At 39.2% G+C, this 21,251-nt stretch overlaps 1 protein-coding gene across 1 annotated transcript in view; it reads right to left on the bottom strand.

The window, feature by feature from the left end:
- RHOH (ras homolog family member H) overlaps positions 1 to 3,582 on the bottom strand; it is a 44,847-nt gene extending 41,265 nt beyond the window's left edge. The window contains exon 1 of the mRNA XM_057727869.1: positions 3,493 to 3,582. The gene's annotated coding sequence lies outside the window, so the exon portion shown is untranslated. The remainder of the gene's footprint in view (positions 1 to 3,492) is intronic.
- Positions 3,583 to 21,251: the final 17,669 nt, after the last annotated feature.

The raw sequence follows: 21,251 nt of genomic DNA, 5'->3' as shown, positions 1-21,251 counted from the left end.
ATAAATTTATTTATTTAAAAAAAACGTTATTAGGTAAGCAGAACATATGGCCAGTGGATATTTATTTTTTACCTCTAGTTTCGGTCATCAAAAGATTTAGGGCAGCTTATAAAAATACATACACCTTAGCAAAATAAAGCAAATTAAAAACAAAAAATGGAAAGATGAGGCTAAAAGAAATGAAGACAAAAATTAAGCTAAAATCAGGGGTGAGGTTGATAGAGAAAATGAAAATGCCATGTTCTAGGTGTTTAAGCAACTAGTGTGAAGCAGCAAACACTGCCACATAAAAAACTCAGTGCCCACTGAATAGCCATGAGCACACTGCTCAGGATGGTGAGCGCTTCCTGGCTCCCGGTGCGGAGACTAAAGAGAAACTTGGCTCCTGGATTCTCATAGGAGGATATCACAACCGAAGTGAAACACTCTCCTGAGACAAAAAACAGCCAGCCGCCAGTCTTGTGAGACGGTTCCTTACATTTTTCCTCCGTGTCGGTTGATTTCATCTCATGAAAGAGTTGACTAAAAGCAATCCCAGGCTGCACGAAGCGGAGGGTGTGTGAAGGGATTAGTACAATGTGTGCTGCCCCAGGACGCTGCTTTGATATGCCAGTTCAACGCAGAGATGAAAACAGACTTTAGAAACACTTCTGAAAGCTCAGGATAAAATTGTTTTCTCGTCCAAGCTTCCAAAAGATTTGGGGCAACAAAGAGCTGAAAATTGGATGTACCTCCAACAAGAGATCCAGTGGTGTTCTCAGTGCCCCAGTGTCCCTTGAGAAAGCAGAGGAGTCAGGCAAGGACACCTGCCTACAGGGGTAGGCCCCCTCCACCTCCAGGAAAAGGTGAGACACTGCCCTTTGGGAAACAAAGCAAGAAGGCACCAAAGCCATGGTGTGTACGTTCAGGGCCTCGGGCCTTGTGCATTTTCTCCACAAAAGGGCATACAGACTCCAGAGAAGGGCAGATGGGGCGTGTCCGCAGGACCAAGCACCCCCACCCCGCCCTGCACGGTGCTGGGAAGGGTATTGCCATGTGGCTGCAAGACGCCCCTTGCCCTCCTGGCTCCCCAGCTGACACCCCTGCCTCTTCTGATAGACTTACTCTCTCTGTGTATGTAATTGTAGTTTTAGATGTTCTCAAAGAGGCAGGCTTTGTACCGCCTCCTGCTCCTGACGTCTAGAAATGGTTTTTCCTCTTGCCTCTTATACACCTCTAGCCTTCACATATATTTTCATCTCAGAGGGAATTTTCTGGATGGGAGTGGGAGAAGGTTGGGAGACAGCTATCTAACTTTCTCCCTTTTCTGGAAATCTCTCTGTTTGGTTCTCTCTCTGTGTGTCTTTCTCTATCTTTTAACAGACAGGGGTAGTGGTGAGGGGAGGAAGCAAATAACCTAAAATACATGTACACACTTACACACACACACACGCTCACACACACACACACACACACCTCTGGGTGTGTCAGTTCTGATGCTCTATGGTCCAGCCTTGGGACAGAATTGAGGGGAAATCCTGGGGAACTCTGAGTGGTGGGAAGGAAGGAGACTATAGGCGTGGAGTTCCCAGTAGAATCCCGTCCCTTGTTATAAGCCATATTCAGGAAGACTTCCGCGACAACCACACAACCCACTGTGAGATGGGCTAGTGCCCTCCCATGAGTCCGCACAGCACCTTCTGTTAACACTGCCAAGCACACACCAAAGAGCCCTGTCACACCCAGCTCAGACGCCCTCGAGGCCCAGGGCCCGGCCTCGCTCACTGGTGCGTCTCAGGCACTAATTAGTCAGCTACTGAGGAACCATTTGCTGACCCATAGATTGATCCTCTCATCTCATCCTCACGACAGCCTTATGCCGTAATCATTTTTAAATATATTTTACAGCCAAGGAGACCTCAGCTGGCTAAATAATTTGCACGAAACTCCATGGTCACAAAAGCAGAACAAAGCTTCACCCCGTCCAGCCGTTGCGGCTCTTCACTCTGCCGGCTCCCAGCGGGGAGATCTGGGCTGCGGTGGGGACAGGGACGCAGCCTGAGCCCCGAGCCACAGGTCCATTTTCTCTCCCCCGAGCACCCCTCCTCTGAGATTCTGCGGCATACGCAATCCACGAAAGGTCAAGAGGTGCTTTCTCAAAAACGTCTTCATTTGAAATGTCCTCTGATACGGCAGACCCGCAACTTATTTTCTCTTTAACAGCCTCATGAGAACCAGGACCTCTTTTATTGAGGGTTTTTAAATAATATAACAACGGTCTGTGCACTCTGAACTCACGCGTCATAAGTGGCATTCTTGCTCATGGCAAAGGTCTCTGTCATTTAGACCAGAAAGAACTCTTAATGACAATGGTAATTGTAAAAAAACAGTAAACCTTGGAAACCCCGCGATTTCAATCATTTACTACATTATTTGTACCCTGGGTTAGTGAGATGCCTCCCCTCCTCCTTACTGTTAGAGTACTAAGGGAAATGATTTTGATTTAGTAAGCAGCTTTTAATGTTTACACGGACCCTCATTCACAACATGCCACCTAATAAAATAAAATATTTCACTGGATTCTGAAGATGGGAAGTATGTACTAAAACTTTGACTGAATGTTTTGATTTTCAAAACTAGGGCATTAGTCAGACTGTAATTATTTTTACCCAGCTCCCCACAAAGTGATAAACAACTGTATTAAACCAAAACACGCATTCCTTTTGATTGAGAGATTTTATGATGGGGAGTGTAAAATACTAGCTCTTCATAAGAGAAAGAGCTTAACTCGAATGTATCACTTTCAGCGTAAAAATACATTCATATAAAACACGCTTTAAAATTCTAAATATTAAAATATCCTAGAAATGCCACAGGCTAGAAATCACATGAATGATTTCCTCCTTAGGCATTTTAACTTATTATAAACAACGGCCTCCCTAACCAGAAAAGAGTATCATTTCAAATATCTTCTAGGTTCCCTCTTATAGCCATCGCTATAAAAACATCATTTCCCTGGCTGTGATTCTCATCATCTATTTTCTCTTTAACTGTTTTAATGTAACATAATGTATTGCCTTTTGTTTCAGTGAATGGCAGGTTCTCAGGATTCTCAACTGCCATTTTAATCCTGGTCTGTTTGCCGTGTATGACAGTGTTTATCAAGCAAACATTTACATCCTGGTTCTTTTTATTGCAGAGCCATAATTCATAACAATGCAGGGTCTCCTAACAAAAGATGATAGCACCCAACATAATCATTCAAGCTGTGGTGTAACTTTTTTCTTAAAGTTTCAGAGCAGAGCTAATGTCGTTAAGTGCCCGTTGCCCTTCAGAGAAGTCCCTGGTTAGTGAATGCACTTTTCCAACCCTGCAGACATCAGGCAAAGCACTTTTAGAACCTTTTTAGGACCTTCAGAGACAGCTTAATAAACTACAAAAGAAAACCAGTAGTGCTGCATTCCATTTACAACTTGTTTTTGACTCAAAATATAATCTGGCTTGGTCACCTACCTTATTCACCGGATGTAGCTCCAAAGGGCTGTCTCCCAAAATCAAATCCACCCAAAGAGGACAAAGATTGGCTATCATTGAAGAAATTTGAAAGACTGTGCCTCAGGCTCTAAGTGGAAATCCAGGCGAGGAGTTTGGAACATAATGTGGGTAAGAGTAACGTCTTTGGGTCAAGTGCATGAACTCCCAGGGGACTCCTGCATTGCATACAAGATCTTCTCTAATGTAGAAATTCTGACTTGTTTAAAAAAGAAGAAGGCCATCACTGCTTCTTCTCACATTCATATTTTACTGTTGCCTAGATAGGGATCTTCGCTTTGGGCGCAAACATCACAGGGTAACTGCAGCTCAGCACACCTGCTCAGAACAGGGGGTTGCAGACGTTTCAGTTAAAAGGCAGGGCCCAGTGAGTACTAACTTGCCATCTTTTCAAAATAACAAATCTCCCACACAATTCTGGAGGGAACAGGTTGAAGCTTGTACCCAAAGGCAATCTGAAATTTTGGAGAATTATAAATTTGGATTCAGACAAAGCAAGATTTGAATCCCAGCTCCACTTGTGAGCAAGGATGAGGCCTTGATCTTCCCATCTGGGAAATAGGTATAATTACATCTACCTAGGAAGGGTTTTGTAAAACAGCTGTATAGTCCTTGGAATATAGTAGACACTCAATACATGATATCTATTAATAGCCACTCCTGTTTCGGACTTTTGCCTTCTGGGGTTTTTTCCCTCCATTCCTACCCCCCTCCCCCACCCTTAAATAACAACTGCTGAATTTCAGAACTTGAGAAACTTTACAAGTGCCACATTCTGGTTGAATAAAGTCATACAAGCACATCATGCATAGGATTCTAAGTCATATGTTGATTTTCTCAACAGTTTTAACAAGCCTAGAAAATTTTAAATCAAATTGTTAATGGTAATTTCTCCCTTTTGCACCATCTGAATAATCACAGAACCTTCAGAAATGCCTTCTGAAGTCACCTGCTCACCACACTGCAAACATCTTAGGATAAACGAGAATTTATCCTTTCCTTTCTCATTCAACAAATATTCATTGAACACTTGCCGTAATATTTATTGAGCACTGTGCCAGGCACTAGGGAGACAGCAGTGAACAATAACAACCACAAAAATAAAACAGTCTGCTCTCCTGTGTTTACATCTACTGGGGAGCAAATAATTTAGTAATACAATCTGTTACTGAGTGCTAATTACTAAAAAGGAAAATGAAGCAGGGAAGAAGGACAGGAAGCTTGGGTGGGGTGCATATTTAAATAGGATGGTCAGGAAAACCTTGAGTGAGAAGAGGAGGGAGATAAGGCCTTTCTTTAAACATCCAATAACCACTTTACCGTGTAATGGTCCTTAACATCCGCATACATCCCTACATCTGACGATCATTTGTCTTCCCACTGATGCAAGGCTGGCTTCCTCTTCTCCGCAGACTTGGGAGAGAGGAGCTGACCACCCAGCTCCGTGGGGCAGCCCCCCTCCTACCCCGACTGGAAAGGGAACTTGTACGTGCTCACCTGTCAGCCCCAGGCTTCCCCTGAAGCACTCACTTCCTCTTCTTTCTGGTCCTTTCTGAGTCTCTTCTCTGAATCCTTGGAAGCCATTTTCATGACGGACTGCTGACATCTCCAGAGATGTATGAACAGAGCTGAGTACCTAGTGGGAAATTCCAGGGTAGTAAGAGCTTTTTAAGACATGGTGGCACAGTGCTGCCTTGTTCTTCAGCTTGCTATTCTCTGCTCCCTTGATCTTTTTAACCAAGTCATAATAACAATAATAAGTCACACTAGCCTGCCATTTATTGCACATTTAACATGTGCCAGTTAAGCACTTTATATGCATTTGCTTAATCATCCCAACAATTATGAGATAAGTACCATTATTATCTTCGTTTGCAGAGGGGGAAACCGAGGCAGAGAGGGGTGACCTACCTTGCTCCAGATCTCAAAGCCGTAAACGGCACACCTGGATTCCATACTCCGTCTGCATTTCTTTATGAAGGTAGCTTGTTGTAATTTTGCCAATATCTTTGGTACAGGATACCACTATATCACTTAAATATTAGTTATTGGGTCTCTCACACCACGTGGGTGCACCAACCTCCCCAGCCTGTTTGCCTGATCCTGAATTGTACGTGGCTTATTGACAAAGATTGATTTTAAACTTCAAAAGCTGTCATTACTTTCATCCAAAAAAATCTTGTTTTTTCTTTGCACTTTTAAGAATAGTTCTTTGCCCCTTTTTTGTCTTTTTTTTCCTAGGATGACTCAATGTATAGGCATGAATTTTAGACACTTTTAGGTTTTGTGCTTTGTTTTTGTCTTTTTGGCCATGCTGCGTGACATGCAGGATCTTAGTTCCCTGAGCAGGGATTGACCCTGTGCCCTCTGCAGTGGACGTGCCGAGTCCTAACCACTGGACCACCAGGGAGTTCAGACACTTTTGTTTTTAGATGCTCTTTTTGTTAGCTATTGCCACTATACCAATAAGCGAGAGGAATTTCACCCATTGCTGAATAGTTGTGCTGACAATGTAAAGAACATGTGTAGGAATTTCTTTCATACACTCTCCTTGAATAAAGTTCTGGAAGCTATTATAGACACGTAGTGATTTATAGAAGAGGCGAGGCACTATCTTCTGCAAATCACATGAAACTAGAATTTATATGACAGTTCATAATCTGAACAGGTAGTTCTCTTAAGTGAATAAAATGTATCTTGTAGGAACATATAACCAACACAAGGAAGTCAGTATGTTCTGAGCCGAAAATAAAATGACCAGCAGTTTTACATACAGCAGTTTTAAAATGTTTTGCAAAGATGCCAGGAATGGTGTAGCGTTTTGGCCTTGGATGAATGTATTTGCTTTTTGTTTGTTTGTTTTTTAATGTTCTGTTTACGGTATTAAAAATGGTTAAGAAAATAAGCTCCGTATTTTTTTTAGTTCACCAGAAAGTTTACTTCAATAGAAAATTTATATTTGACCTGTTGGCAAATCTGGAATAATGCGGCCTGAGCTTTGGGAAGCCAGATTCAGAAGAGCATAGTCCTTCGTCCTTACCAATTAACTTCCTGCGTTGGAAATACCCGCTTGCTTAAATGATAAATGTTGGGTCTACTAAGTAATATTATGAATTCCATTCATTTTATTACTGATGCAACCTTCGTGGAGAGAACTAGCTTGAAACATCTGTGAGAAAGTCTATACTTAAGGGTATTTATAAATTGCAACTTGGTCCATAGATAAAAACAAAACAAAACAGCATGTCATCCAGCTGAGACTTGACACCAGGTGGCATTGCTTAGTAGAAAAATAGTATGGGTGCAATGAAAGAGAGGCAGGCATAGGCAGTAGAGGTAACTACTTTCTTCTAGAAGGCACTGATTTCATCTCTTTGCTGATGGTGACTCAGTCCTAAGAAGTAGGCAGTTTCAGCTCACTATAAATCCCAGAAAACTTAATGACATGGAAATGTGCGCACAATATATCGTTAAGTAAAAAAAAAAAAGCAGGACCGAACCTGAATTTGAATTCAACTTGTTGTCATATACACATATGCAAGTGTTAATAGAGGTAACCTCTAGGACACCAGTAATTTTTACATTTTCCTTTTTCCTTTTCTGTATTTTCCAAATTTTCTATATTAACACCTATATAGGCCAGATAGAAAATTATTGGGTTTTTTTTTTTAACTGCATTGAGCAAGTCTACCTGTTTCTTCCATGAACCCTTGTTACTGCTTCAGTTGCAATATGTTTTGCGTAATAACCAAGGATTCTATAGCAGTTGATTCTCAGAGGAGAATCACTGAACCGTAGCTGAACCTTGCAAAGTCATCTTCCTCATCGTTCAGGCTATACTGGGTCACATTTAGATGATTCCAACCAGATGCAAATTCCACTTCCACACAGACTTCAAAAACGAGAGATTCCAGAGGCTTTTGCGTTAAACCTCTTAGAATTCCAATCTTAAATTTCCCTTAAAATGGAAATCATAGCTGGAAAGATCCTAGGCTATCTAGTAGCTTTATCTTCTTATGGGAAAGATAAAGGAGTACTCAGAAATAAAAGTGAGGTTTCCGGGAAATTTATTCAGTGTGTGAGCTCAAAAAGAAAGAGGTAGTGGGAAATGCTTGGTGCTTATTAGAGGTAAACATGTTTGTGACAAGGGCAGTCAACGATTGCAAGATTTGGTTTCAAACGAAATCTGCTGTTTTCTTATGATTACTATTACCTAAATTATTATAGTTGTGCATTTTTTAATCATTTAGGAGAAAAGGGAGTATTTTTGTAAATTTTCCTTAATGACTGTTTTCTGTTTGACATTTAAAATTATACATAAAATTTCAAGGTTAGTCATAAACAAATGTCTATTCCTTTTACTTTTTTTAACCACATAAATCTTTAAAACGGCAAAGTTTCTATTAAAACATTTTTTTCCAAATAAAAAGTTTAAGTTCTTAAATATTTATCAGAAACAAAATGGTTTTTATAATTTTGGACAAAGCTACCTTTATGGCATATTTATTATTCAAACATAAAATAAGATTGTTTTGCTGTCTATAATTCCTGGCTTTTAAAGGAATCTTCTAAATATAAAATAATGAGGGATTTTTTTATGCTTTGGAAGAAAAATATTAAATTACTAAGTTTTCTTTTAATTTTGAATTTTTGTCTTTCAGATTCAATTTACAACTTACAAAGTACTTTTATGTATATTAGTGTATTTGCTCCTCACAAGATCACTGTAAAATAACAAAACCACTATTAAATTATTATTCTCAGCAACCACATTTTATAAATGAGAAACTGAAACTTTAAAAGGTTAAGCGACTTATGTAAGGCCACACAGCCAGTCAGTGAGAGGACTCTCTGCATCAGTTTACTTCTAGAGCATTTTCCCTGCAGAAGAAAATTACTTTTCCCAGTTGATTCATTAAAACACCATAAGAGATACACATTGAAGAGAGACATGCAAAAAATTCAGAAAATCTGTTATTTTTAAATGGTCATAGACTTATTAGTATAAAGAATAAGATACAAAAATAAAGTATCTGTATAATAAAATCCTAATTCTATATGAAAAAAATTTATTCATATGTCTGAAAGACTAAAAGTAATTGTATCAAACAGTAATTGTGATTATCTCTGAATGGTAAAATTGGAGATAATTTTTCATTTATTTTTCTCTAATTTTTTGTATTCTGCAGATTTTGAGCTATCAGTAAGAATTAACTCTATAATCAGTCAAACAAACATTACCAGCTATTTTTAATAAAGTGCTTTAAACATACAGTTTATTCTCGTCCGTGAGTCTCTAATGTATGTGGTTTCACTTCAGTTTTTTGGTTTGCTGGGAATTTTCTATTTAAAAAAAAAGGCATATGTGGTTTCAATTTTTTTAAAAAAAGGAATGTGAAATCACAGTGCCACATTCTGAAGATCTGTTTGTCTCTTCTAGCCCATGTAGCAATATAGGGCAGTTTTTTGAGAACTTAACCTGAAAAACCACTTCTGTGGTTTTCTTTGTGTCTGCAGTTAAGTCCCAATGTTTAACTTGGGATGTCTAACTTCCCAATAGTCATTTCTTCTTCCTTGCTAAAAAGAATCTCTATTTGATGTTGGCCAAAGTGTCCCGAATCAGGGGATGAATCATGATGTCCAGTCTAAGGCAGTGAAAGAGACTCTTCTGGTTCCGAGCTTCCCAGATTCCCTTGCAGCTTTGGGTAGCTAAGTGACCCAGTTCTACTCAGTGAAATATTCAGGAAAGTCTTCTTGGGTGTTCCTGGGAAAGGTATTCTTCATCAGTTAGATCAGTGAGAAACATCAAAAAACACCTGCCCTCCTTTCATGCTTTGTTGTCATATGAGAATGCGATGTTCTGAGGGCTAAAGTGGTCATCTCAGGACAAGCGGGAAAGCCCAGAAACCTGCAGAGACACAGAGCCAGAACACTATTGACCCACTCACCACCTCTTAGTTTTTATTATGTGAGATAATTAAATGCAGGTATTATCTAAGCCACAGTTTGTTATTCTAATACTTGCAACTGAATGTCTTCTAATGGTGTAGTAACATAAAACAAAAGTTTGAAACTGAAAAATATTGAATTGAATTGAAACAAAAAAATTTGAAATTGAAATATTTAGCACACAAAAAAAATTAGCCAATACGCAACCTAAAAGGCCAACAGTGTAGAATGTTATAGAGATATGGTTAGGTACACACAAGATTATTTGTCATATATGTCTCAATAAACATATTATTTGTCATATATGTCTCAATAAATCTGGAAAATAAAAAGAAATGGTTAGGGACTTCCCTGATGGCATAGTAGTTAAGAATCTGCCTGTCAATGCAGGGGACATGGGTTCAATCCTTGGGCTGGGAAGATCCCACATGCCATGGAGCAACTAAGTCTGTGGGCCACAACTTCTGAGCCTGTGCTCTAGAGCCCATCCTCTGCAACAAGAGAAGCCACCCCAATGAAAAGCCCACACACCGCAACAAGGAGTAGCCCCCGCTCACTGCAACTAGAGAAAGCCCACGCACAGCAATGAAGGCTCAATGCAGCCAAAAATAAAATTAAGTAAATAAACCATTAAAAAAAAGAAATGGTTAGGTGGATTATTTTACTGGGATATTATACAGTTACTTAAAAATAATATGTAGGAAGATCATGTGTCACATGATGTAAGATTATGTGGGGAAAAAAAAGAAAAAAGAAAAACAGCACTTGGGATCGTATATGCACGCTGATTACAATGTTTTCAAAGACTGTGAAGAAACAAACCGAAACCACTAACAGGAATTGTCTTGGGAGGATAGAATTACCAATTACCAATTGATTGTTTTTATCCATTCCCCTATTTTCTAAATACTGGGCCTCATAGGTTACAATCTTTACATTAAAAAATATAAAATAAAATGCTCATACAAACAGGAATACCTTGGAGATATTGCAGGTTTTTTTCCAGACCTCCGCAATAAAGCAAATGTCTCAATAAAGCGAGTCGCACACATTTTTTGGTTTCCCAGTGCATATAAAAGTTATGTTTACACTCTACTGTAGTCTATTAAGTATGCAACAGCATTATGTCTAAAAAAACAATGTACATACCTTAATTTAAAAGTACTTTTTTGCTAAAAAATTCTAACCATCATCTGAGCCTTCAGCAAGTCATAGTAGTGACATCAAAGATCACAGCTCACCATAACAAATATAATAATGACAAAAAGTTTGAAATATTTTGAGAATTACCAAAATGTGACACAGACACACGAAGTAAGCAGATGGTGCTGGAAAAATGACATCGACAGAGTAGCTTGATGCAGGGGGTTGCCACAAACCGTCAATTTGTAAAAAAAGTTGCAGTATCTGTGAAGCACAATAAAATGAAGTACGTTAAAATGAGGTATGGCAGTATAAATCCCTGGAAGAATTTCTATTAAGTATAAGTATGTGTTTGGCTCTCTATTGCCAAACTTGAACTTCCCAAAGTTTCAAAGCCCTCCCTAACATGGCCCCTGCCTACTTTTCTGGCCCCTACCCCCACTACACGTTCTGTCCCAGCCACAGTAAACACTCTTTTGTGCCTGAAAAGCCTTTCCTTTTGTGTAAGATAAACATTACCAGATGTGGCTGAGACTGCTGGTTATTCCCCTAAATCCCTTCCTTCAATAATAGAAAATAATTTTCAACTGAGCACACTACAGCCCAAGAAAAAGGCTATATGTCCTAGCCTTTCTTTCAGCTGGACATAGTTATGTGGCTTTGTTCTGGCTACTGAGGTGTGGGCAACCTCCAGCTGAAAGGAAGACTAGGACATGTAGGAAGAGGTGCTCTCTTTGTCGCCTCCTTCTTAAATGCTTAAGTTTGAGCAGCCAACGTGGACCATGAAATAAATGAAAGCTGTGAGTTGAGCTTGGAGGAGCAAGAAGGCTGGGTCCCTATGATCCTGTTACTGACACACCAGCCCTGGAGCACCTACCCCTGGGTTTCATCTCCACAGGAGAGAGAAATGGACTCCTATCTTGCATATTCCACTACTGTTTTTGAGTTTTCTGTTATGCACACCCTAACCTAATCCTAATTGATATATTAATTTATGAGATAAGCTGCTGATAAAATGCTTTTAGAAGAGGGGTGACAACGATATCATTGAATGACTATCCAGAAGACAGGAACAGAAAGCTGGAAGTTTGGGGCTGGCGTGCAAAGGAAGACAGAAGGCTGAAGACGGGCGGGGGTGCAGTGAGGCAGGACTAGCAATAGGGTGAGAAGCTAGGGCCACCAGTGACTGTTTGTGGGTAAAAAATTGGCTAAAGAAGTTTTAAGAATAAAGATGACTAGTATTAAATATTAAGTCACCTAGTATATTCTGCTACAATGTAATTCCCTAATGTTACCACAAAATTCTCAGTAAAAATCTGGTATACATAATAGCCTGGTGCGAGCAGGTTTTTTGGAAAATCAAGGGAAAGGGGTCAAGATAGAATGAAACACTAAAAGGCTGTTCATTCAGTGGAAGCTGGAAATTAGAGCTTAGAATAAGCATAAGCTTCCTCAAATTGCCAGAAAAATAGGTATAAATGCTATATTTCCCATTCAATATGGAATGATTTTTAAAGCCAATATTTTGCATATATTAACATGTTTTAATGACGTTTACATATATTTTGCACATCTTTTTATTTATACCAGAAATAGTCATGCTAGACATATTGTTTTGCAACCTATTTTTATTTTGTTTTGCTTTGCTTTAACCAATCAATATGCCATGGACATCTTTTCAGATAGACTAACCTCATCCTTTAATAACAGCATAGTATTCCATCATATGGAAGTACCGTAACTAATTTAACTAGTCCATGTTGATGTAAATTGACTTTTTTTGCTATTGCAAACAGTGCTATACTTGTACAAAACAATATAACACTTGAATGCAATGCTGCATGAGCAATTAGGTATTCCTGTGGAATAAATGACAGGAAGAGAGTTTGCAGGGTTCCCGAATAGATATGTTTTTTATTTAAGCAGATATTATCAAATTACATTCCAGAGAATTCCGCCAATGATGAATGAGAGCACCTATTTGCTTATGCTCTCATCACTAGGTATTATAAATCTTTTTTGTTTCTGTCAACTGAAAAATATTATGATGATTAATTAGTGAGATTCAACATCTTTTCACATATTTACTGGTCATTTCTATTTCTTTTCCGAAATGCATATTTATACCCTCTGCCCATTTTTCTCTATTGAATTATTTATTGTTTTATATTGATATAGAAAAATTGTTTATATATTAAAGATATCAATAATTTGTCTGTATGTATTTTACAACAATATCTCTAGGTCTATTAATTGTCTTTTAATTTTGTTTATGGTGGTTTTTGCTGTACCCAAGTATTTAATTTCCGAGATTGATTAGGCTATTTACCACTCCAAAATGTAACCAATGTTTTCCTCTAATTATGATTTATCATTCTTTCAAAATTACATGGCAATAATGTAACAGTTAAGAGTACAATCATTTGTACCAACCTGCTTGAGTTCAAATTCTGATTGTGCTGTGTAACCTCAGGAAAGTTATTTAACTTCTATGTGCCTTGGTTACCTTGACTATTAAATAGGGATAGTACTAGCATCTATACTTCACAGGGCTTTGTGAGGATTAAATGAGTTAGTACATACCAGGTGCTTGGAACTTTCCTTGCAACATAGAAAGTTTCAATAAACATTAGCTATTATTATTTTGCTGCATCTTAATGAAAGGAGTTTTCCAAAATGTTTTAAGATCTGGTACTAAATAAATGCTCCAGAATGCATCCAATCCTTATAAATGGTCTTAACCTTTCTGCCACCTGCCTAGATCAGTAAAATGAAACTCTGCAAATGAAGACAGACAGAAAGCTGAAGACTGCAAATGAGAAAGGCAGAGTGCCGCACACAGATCAAATAGAAGTACCAGCTGCAAAAACTCAACAAGTTAGAAGCAAGCAGAAGAGGCTAAGGTAGGAATTATATGTTTCAACTATGGGTCTTGCCCTGACAGGCCAGGCTCTCAAACAGCAGTTGCACAAACCTGTCTTACCCCATCTGAGGCAAATGTACCGTTAGCATTCAAAGGAAGCTTGTTTCCTCTACATTTAGTTTATACATTGAACAAGTATCAGGGATGATGCTGTGTGCAAACCTTTCAAAACTTTCTTTAGCCTTGGGCAACTTTATTTTATCTGGAGAGCTTGATCATTGTCCTTGTTATGAATTGTAGCTAAAGATCAAGTTTGTTCATTATTTCTCAATGATAAAGAGTACCCGTGTTTTGCTACTAATCACTGAAATCTAACTAAAAGGCACATGCTGCCCGAGTACCAGGTACCATTAGTTTTTCTTGTAATTCCTTTATCTCTTCCATACCTGTGATTATCTTTTTTGTCCTTAAATGTGAATTATTTTTTCTTCTTTTTCTTGGTGAGTCTTGCCAGAGTTTTCTCTATAACATCTATATATCTTGAGGAACAGCTTTTGGTTTTACTTACCAACTCCTGCTATATTTTTATTTTCTAATTCATTCATTTCTGATTTTCTCTATTTTATTTGTATTGACACTGACAGGCAACAGAAAGGTAGACTGTTTTCCGCTTGTACTCATTTCTGAGTAAGCAATTTACTCTCCTGTTACTTTATTTTGTTCTTTGGTTTCTTAAGTTGCTTAACTTAGATGCTTATCCTCTTTTCAGTTACTCTCATTTCATAATAAAAACACTTAGTTGTGGCAATTTTATTTGAATTTCAAAAGACAGAGTGACCCCAACAGACATCTAGGCTACATATGATTTATAAAAGTAAAACCTGCTCTCACAAAAAAAGGCCTGTGTGCCAGATGACAGTGGAACAAAATAATAGAACTGGAGGCAGCCTTAAGGAGAGTCAAAATCCTACACCACACAAATGAAGGCTCAGATGACAGATAATGAGATAATCTGTCAGCCATTAAAAAGTCAGATAGCGTCACACTTAGTCTGTGCTCTAGTTGAGCAAGAAATCTTAAAAAGCAAAGGAAGGAAGAACTACCTCTTTCCCTTCCTTCTCTCTGCATGATACCAGATCACCTAAAATCCCACAAAGAACCTAGTTAACCATTTCCTTTAATAAACACTTCAAGTTCAAAATACTGTGCAAATTCTGTTTTCAAAGTTGAGCTTCAGTGGGGCACTGCCCCAGGCCTCCTCCTCCCCTCCTGGAGAAAAATTCTAGAAGGCAGAATGCGGCTGGCTGTTTGTGACATCTGCTTTGACTTCAAAGTCTAGATGCAAACACAGGGAGCTTGAATAATTAAGGTTAACTCCGTGAAAAAAGACATGTCACAGTTATTAGGGTCTTTATTATGGTTCCTGTCATCCTATTTTCTCTCAGACACCATGGAGTGATTTCATTGCCTTAATCCTGCAGTTCTTAACTAGAGCTGGGGGAGGGGTTGGGTATGCCTATCAGAATCACCTTGAGAGGTTTCTTTGTTGTTAAAATTATATACTCTCCACTCCTGGAATGATAAACAATGATCTAATCAAAGAAGAGAGGAAATAACAAAAGATTCAAAGCAATCTAGTTTTGGAAATAATCAGACATGGAGACAGATGTTCATCTACGTACATTACTAAGGATGAAAACTTTGATCAGCATGAATGTCCAACAACAGGAAAATAAATTATGTTACAGTAATCCATATTATGGAGTATGTTTATAACTACTATCATGACTTTTAATAACATAAGAAAAGATGCATGGTTTAACCTTCATTGTAAAACACAGGATACAAAAATGTACGCAAAGTATGATCTCAACTATTTAAATATTTAGTGTATATACAAAGCAGAAAGTTGGAAGAGGAAAATCACCAAAATGCTAGCAGGTTTTTTGTGTTGAATAGGATTAATAGAGTTTCAAAATCTTTTCCTTTTTTTTTTTAGTGTTTTTCTCACAAGCTTTATTGCTTTTAATATCATAAATAAATCAAGGAAGGTTTACGGGTGAAAACTTCAGATCTGTACCTTCTATTTCTTAAAATCAGTTCTGGGGGAAGAAAAGAAAGAAGAAAAGAAAAGAAAGATGAGGGTAGGGGAAAGGAGGAGAGGAGAGGAGAGGAAGAAGTTACAACACAGAGAAAAGGAAATATTGTTGTTTACTAGTAGGAATGATACTCAAAGTATTTAACAGGAGTCTTCTGGCCCAGTCACCACGCAGTGAGAACACAATTTGACTGTAACTAACGGTCCACTCACACTGATGTATTCCCACTGAATGTCAGCCTGTTTTCAGGCTCACTTTACAAGGGAAGATGTTGTTGGGAATATCCTGACCATCACTTTGAGCCTTTGTGTACATTTTCTCCTTGCACAGGGCACATTTACCTCCATCTCCATCCGCAAAACCCTGCTTACGTGCTCCATCTTCCATGAGCCCTTTCCAGGCTGTCCTAGAAATTAAACTTCTTTATGTTTCCCTATAGTATGTATCATAATGCTGCCTTGTAGTATAGCAATTGTGTGTCCTATTGCCTTTCCTCCTATTCCATATCCCCACAGTACCTAACATGGCAGAGATCACATCGAGTCCTCATCCAGCTGTATTCTAAGCAAGGACTCTTTGTTGTCATAGGGTACCTTCCAGAGAGGTCCAGGAATTAGGACATCAACTTCCTTTTGCAACTTTAGGTTGTGGATTTGCTCACAAATCTAGGATCTGAGCAATTTACTGAGGTGGGATAACAGACAGGTTTCCTAAACCAGGCCCTCTGAGGAGATGAGGGGCTCAAAGGAAAGTTGGCCAGATTGCAAGGAATGCCCTCTACTGATGGTGAGAGCAGAACTAGATGTAGGTGGTGACTGGGATGGGGAGTTGGGGAAGCAAATAGACAGCATCAGGGTAGCGCCAACTGGACCTACTCCCAGAGATACCTATAGGGAAAACTGGGTGGTGCTTTTGCAGAAAGATAAAAAAGTTCTTAGCTTTGAAACATCATAGATTCAATATAATCATTTGTTCATTTAGTCATCGAACATTAACACAGGCCCTGTGCTGGATGTCGGGAGACTATAATATATATCGTTGGGAAGGTTGTAGTGAAATGTGAAGTGAAAGTGAATGTGTAGTGAAAGTCTCAGAGACTTAAACACAGCTGAGTTGAATTGATCTAAACCCACTGTATTGTTTTGTGAGGGCTGCCACAACAAAGGACCAAAGACTGGGTGGCTTAAACAACAGAAATTTATTGTCTCAGAGGTCTGAAGGCTAGAAGTCCAAGATGAAGGTGTCAGCAGGGTTGATTTCCTCTGAGGCTGTGAGGAAGGGGTCTGTTCCAGGCCCCTCTCTTCTAGGTTGTAGATGGCCCTCTACTCCCTTTGTTTCTTTACTTTATATTCCCTCTATGCATATCTTTGTGTCCAACGTTCCCTTTTTATAAGGACACGGTGTACTGGATTAGGGACCACCCAAAGGACCCCATTTTAACTCAGTGATCACATTGTGAGATACTGGGGGTTAGAACTTCAGCATATGGATTTGGGGAGAATACAGTTCAACCCATAATACCCTGCTACCTCTTAGGTGATAATCCACAGCGAAACCCCAACATCATCAGACAGCCTTGAAGTGCTTCTCTGGCCATGTTGCATAGGGCCTAGCACCCAGAATTATCCCTGGGAGCAAAGGTAGCAAGGACACCAATCACAGCAGCAATAGGTGAGGTACAAGACGGCAATCTCATCCCGCCAAGGGGGCTGGCAGCCTTCTCCTGCAGCTTAAATCCTAGTTTCTTACCTAGTTCCTGGCAGCAGGGAGAGGCCCACAACAAACAAGGATGATGATAACATGTTCTGGCACTTCATTTTGGAGGGCTTTGTCAAGGGCAGAAGACAGACTGAGAAAAGTGGACCAGTCCTTTAAATACGCACCCCAGCAAGATTGGCCAAACACATCTAAATGCCTCTACTAAATCCCAACATAACTGATAAACTCATTAAACTAGACACCCCTAAATAAAACATGCCAATCTGAGTTCACTGATATATGAAAACCGAACTCTCAAACAAGTTCTGAAAAACAAATCTCTCAACTGTAAACGTGTAAAATATATGTTTCACATCACTTGTTTCCTAGTTTCAAACCTTTTCCAAACACCAAAGAGAAACCAAAGTAGGAAAGACATCATTGAACAAGAGGAGGATATTTGAAATTCAGTTACACTGTCTTAAATGATCCATGACACATTAACTCAATCATTTAAGTTAATGCATAACTCGACATAGCTATTGAACAGGAAATGATCTCATTTGGTAGCATCTGGCCAAAAAGATAACAGCTGAAAAAATATATGTAGTCAACAATTTCCAGTTAGAGCACAAAAATGGATGAGGTGTGCTGAGCTCCTTATTAGAAATCTACCTAGTTCTTTTTTTTTCTTTCTTTTTTGGCTGTGTTGGGTCTTCGTTGGGGCAAGCAAGGGCTTTCTCTAGTTTCGGAAAGCAGGGGATACTCTTCGTTGCAGTGCATGGGCTTCTCATTGCTGTGGCTTCTCTTGTTGTGGAGCACCAGATCTAGGCACGCAGGCTTCAGTAGTTGCAGCACGTGGGCTCAGTAGTTGTAGCACATGGGCTTAGTTGCTCTGTAGCATGTGGGATCTTCCCAGCCCAGGGATTGAACCCATGTCCCCTACATTGGCAGGTGTATTCTTTACTGCTACACCACCAGGGAAGTCCCCACTTTTTATTTTATTTGCAATCTTTATATTCCACAATGAACTCTTATGTTAGGATGGTAAGTGTGTATAGTGAGTAGGCCAAAAAAAAATTTTTTTAAGGTTAATGATTGAGGGTGGATTAGAGTGAAGACTCCAAGTAATGCAGTTGCTAAAATTTGGTGTAAAAAAGTTACAGGAGTTTCCTTTAAACCTCAAAGCTATCTGATTAGTGTTCTGAGACTCATCATAAGTAGGAAACAAAGGAAAAATACATAAAGTATTATCAGCCAGAATGCTCTTGATGAAACTGTTCGGGAATCATGGGCTAATTTCTGACCCCTGGTGGTAAAGTTGTAATAAGGTCCTCAAATATATCGTACTCAATTCTGAATTATTGTTACCACTGGGGAGAGACTCCATCTCCAAAACGATGAAGAGGAAGACAGTCACCCACAATCTTGGTGGTCACTGGTCTCTTTGACTCTAGGTGATTCTGGAATGTTAGCAAACTCCTTGGCTGACTTACACTTCAACGCTGATTTCAGCCTCATGCAACCAAGCCTTAGCCAAGAGCTCCAGACAAAGCAACAGTCCATTGTTTATGTTCAGATTCTTTTCCTCTCCCCAGCCCCTTCAGAGTACTAGTGATCAGGAGAAAACCCAAAAACAAGCAAGCAAAGGAAGGAAAGAAAGGTATGGACAAGCAATGACCATGTTAGGGCTAACAAGTGCGGACATATCACAATCACAAATAATCAAGTGTATCCCAAGACAGAAAGCAATACTGATACTCTAAGGGGAATGTAACATTTAGATATCAGAAAGTAATCCTTCCACTATCATTTATAAATAGTTACACTTACAATTTTTGAAACCATAAAGTGGATGTAACTCTTCAGATATTGACCCCAGAGGTCAAAGATTACACTAACACAATACCCTTATTAAAATAATAGCAGAGCAAACATAAAATTTGAGAAAAAACTTCTTTTTCAAGAAAATCAAAGCTATCTTCACTGATGATAATAGGATGATCACTTTGACTCAAGTCTATTTCTGTTAACATAGGCAATAAAATTGGAAATTCCCCAATCTTAATTATAAGAGCTTCATAGAAACAATGCTGTTTGTGAAGCTCACAACATCTGGTCCTTATCACAGCCCTTTCCACTGTTCTAAATTTTTTCTTCAGAACCCACATGCATATCCAACACTGCCAAGCCCACGCACCAAATTTTTATCTCTCCTACTGGCACTTTCTTATATTTGTATATGTCGGTAAATATGAGTGTCCTTTTTTCTTCTTGTTTACCACTGCCTTCTACCTAGCCCCTCAGCCAAAGTTAACTGCCAATGTTTATCTTTAGGTAGCCTTCTTCCTATTAATATAGTCATAAATATACACATATCGGAGTTGCCATTAGCTGTTTCACAAAAATGGAATTATATACCCTTTTCCGATTTTGTTGTTTGTTTGCTTAACAATACATCATGGGATGCCCTAACTGGCAAGGATCTGTAGAAGATTGTATTTTCTAAAAATAGCCACAACAATATGTCCTGTTCCACATGCTCTTCCAGGACCTTGCCACTGTCCCATTAAAATGTCCCCTCCTCTTGAACCAGCTGTGCCTGTGACAGTCTTGACAAATAGAATGTGGCAGAAGTAATGCTGTGTGACTTCTAAGACTAGGTTGGAAAAGATGACATGTCTTCCACCTATTTCCCTCTCTTTCTTCTTCTTTTTCTTTCTCTCCTTGTCTCTCTGTTTCCCTGTCTCTCTGTCTCTCAACCAGCAACATGTTGTGAGGAAACCCAGGCTACACAGGGAGCCTGTGTAGAAGTCCTCACCGAGGGCTTCCCTGGTGGTGCAGTGGTAAAGAATCTGCCTCCCAATGCTGGGGACACAGGTTTGAGCCCTGGGCCAGGAAGATCCCACATGCCGCGGAGCAACTAAGCCCATGCGCCACAACTATAGAGCCTGCACTCTAGAGCCCAAGAGCCACAACTATTGAGCCCACGTGCCACAACTACTGAAGCCCACACACCTAGAGCCCATGCTCTGCAACAAGAGAAGCCACGGAAATGAGAAGCCCGCACACCACAACGAAGAATAGCCCCCACTCACCACAAATAGAGAAAGCCTGTGTGCAGCAACGAAGACCCAGTGCAGCCAATAAATAAATAAATATTTTTTAAAAAATGTCCTTGCAGACTGTTCTAGCTGAAGTCTCAGCCAACAGCCAAACTGCCAGACGAGTGAGTGAAGGAGCCTTCAGAAAATTCCAGATCCCTTCCATCAAGTCACCCTCAGCTTTCTTGTCTTCTGAATGAGGCCTCAGACACCACAGAGCACAAACCATCTCAATTGTGCTTGTAATCTCTGCTGTGCCTTGTCCAAATCCCACCGAATCCATGAGCATAATAAAATTGTAGTTTTATATCAGTTAAGAGTTTTGGGGAACTTTGCTACATAGCAATGGATAACTGGGAAAGGACTGACTCATCATTTCTATGGCTCTATATGTTTCTACAGCATGGCTATAACACAGCTTGTTCAAGCATTACCTTTGCAAGGGCACTTTGTTTTCAGTTTTTGTCGTTACGACCATTACTAAATAAATATCCTTGAATATATAATATATCTTGAGATTTATGTTCTTATTTCCATGAGAATCATAGAGTAGAATTGCTAGGTTAAGTGTGTATTTTAGTTTTTCTAGGTTTTGGGGGGTTTTTTTTTGTTTTGTTTTTAACACTCTGGTTCATAAGGGGTTTATCTTTGGGCAAGGGGTATGGGGAAGTGCTTTCGATTTATTTGTTTTCTACTGTTTTCTACATTTCATCAAACTAAGCCTTTTCTTTTATTAATTCCTTCTTCTACTGCCTTCTTGATTCTTTTTCTAATTTTTTAAAAATGAATACTGAAGGTACAGAAGATTAAACTGCAGCTATCTTTAACATTGCCGGCTCTGCCTTTCTCTGAGAATTCCTAGAA

This window comes from Hippopotamus amphibius, chromosome 3 (assembly GCF_030028045.1).
Source record: "Hippopotamus amphibius kiboko isolate mHipAmp2 chromosome 3, mHipAmp2.hap2, whole genome shotgun sequence".
NCBI classification, from domain to species: Eukaryota; Metazoa; Chordata; class Mammalia; order Artiodactyla; family Hippopotamidae; genus Hippopotamus; species Hippopotamus amphibius.
Note: the sequence above shows the minus strand (reverse complement) of the source record. Positions and strands in the feature narration are given on the sequence as shown.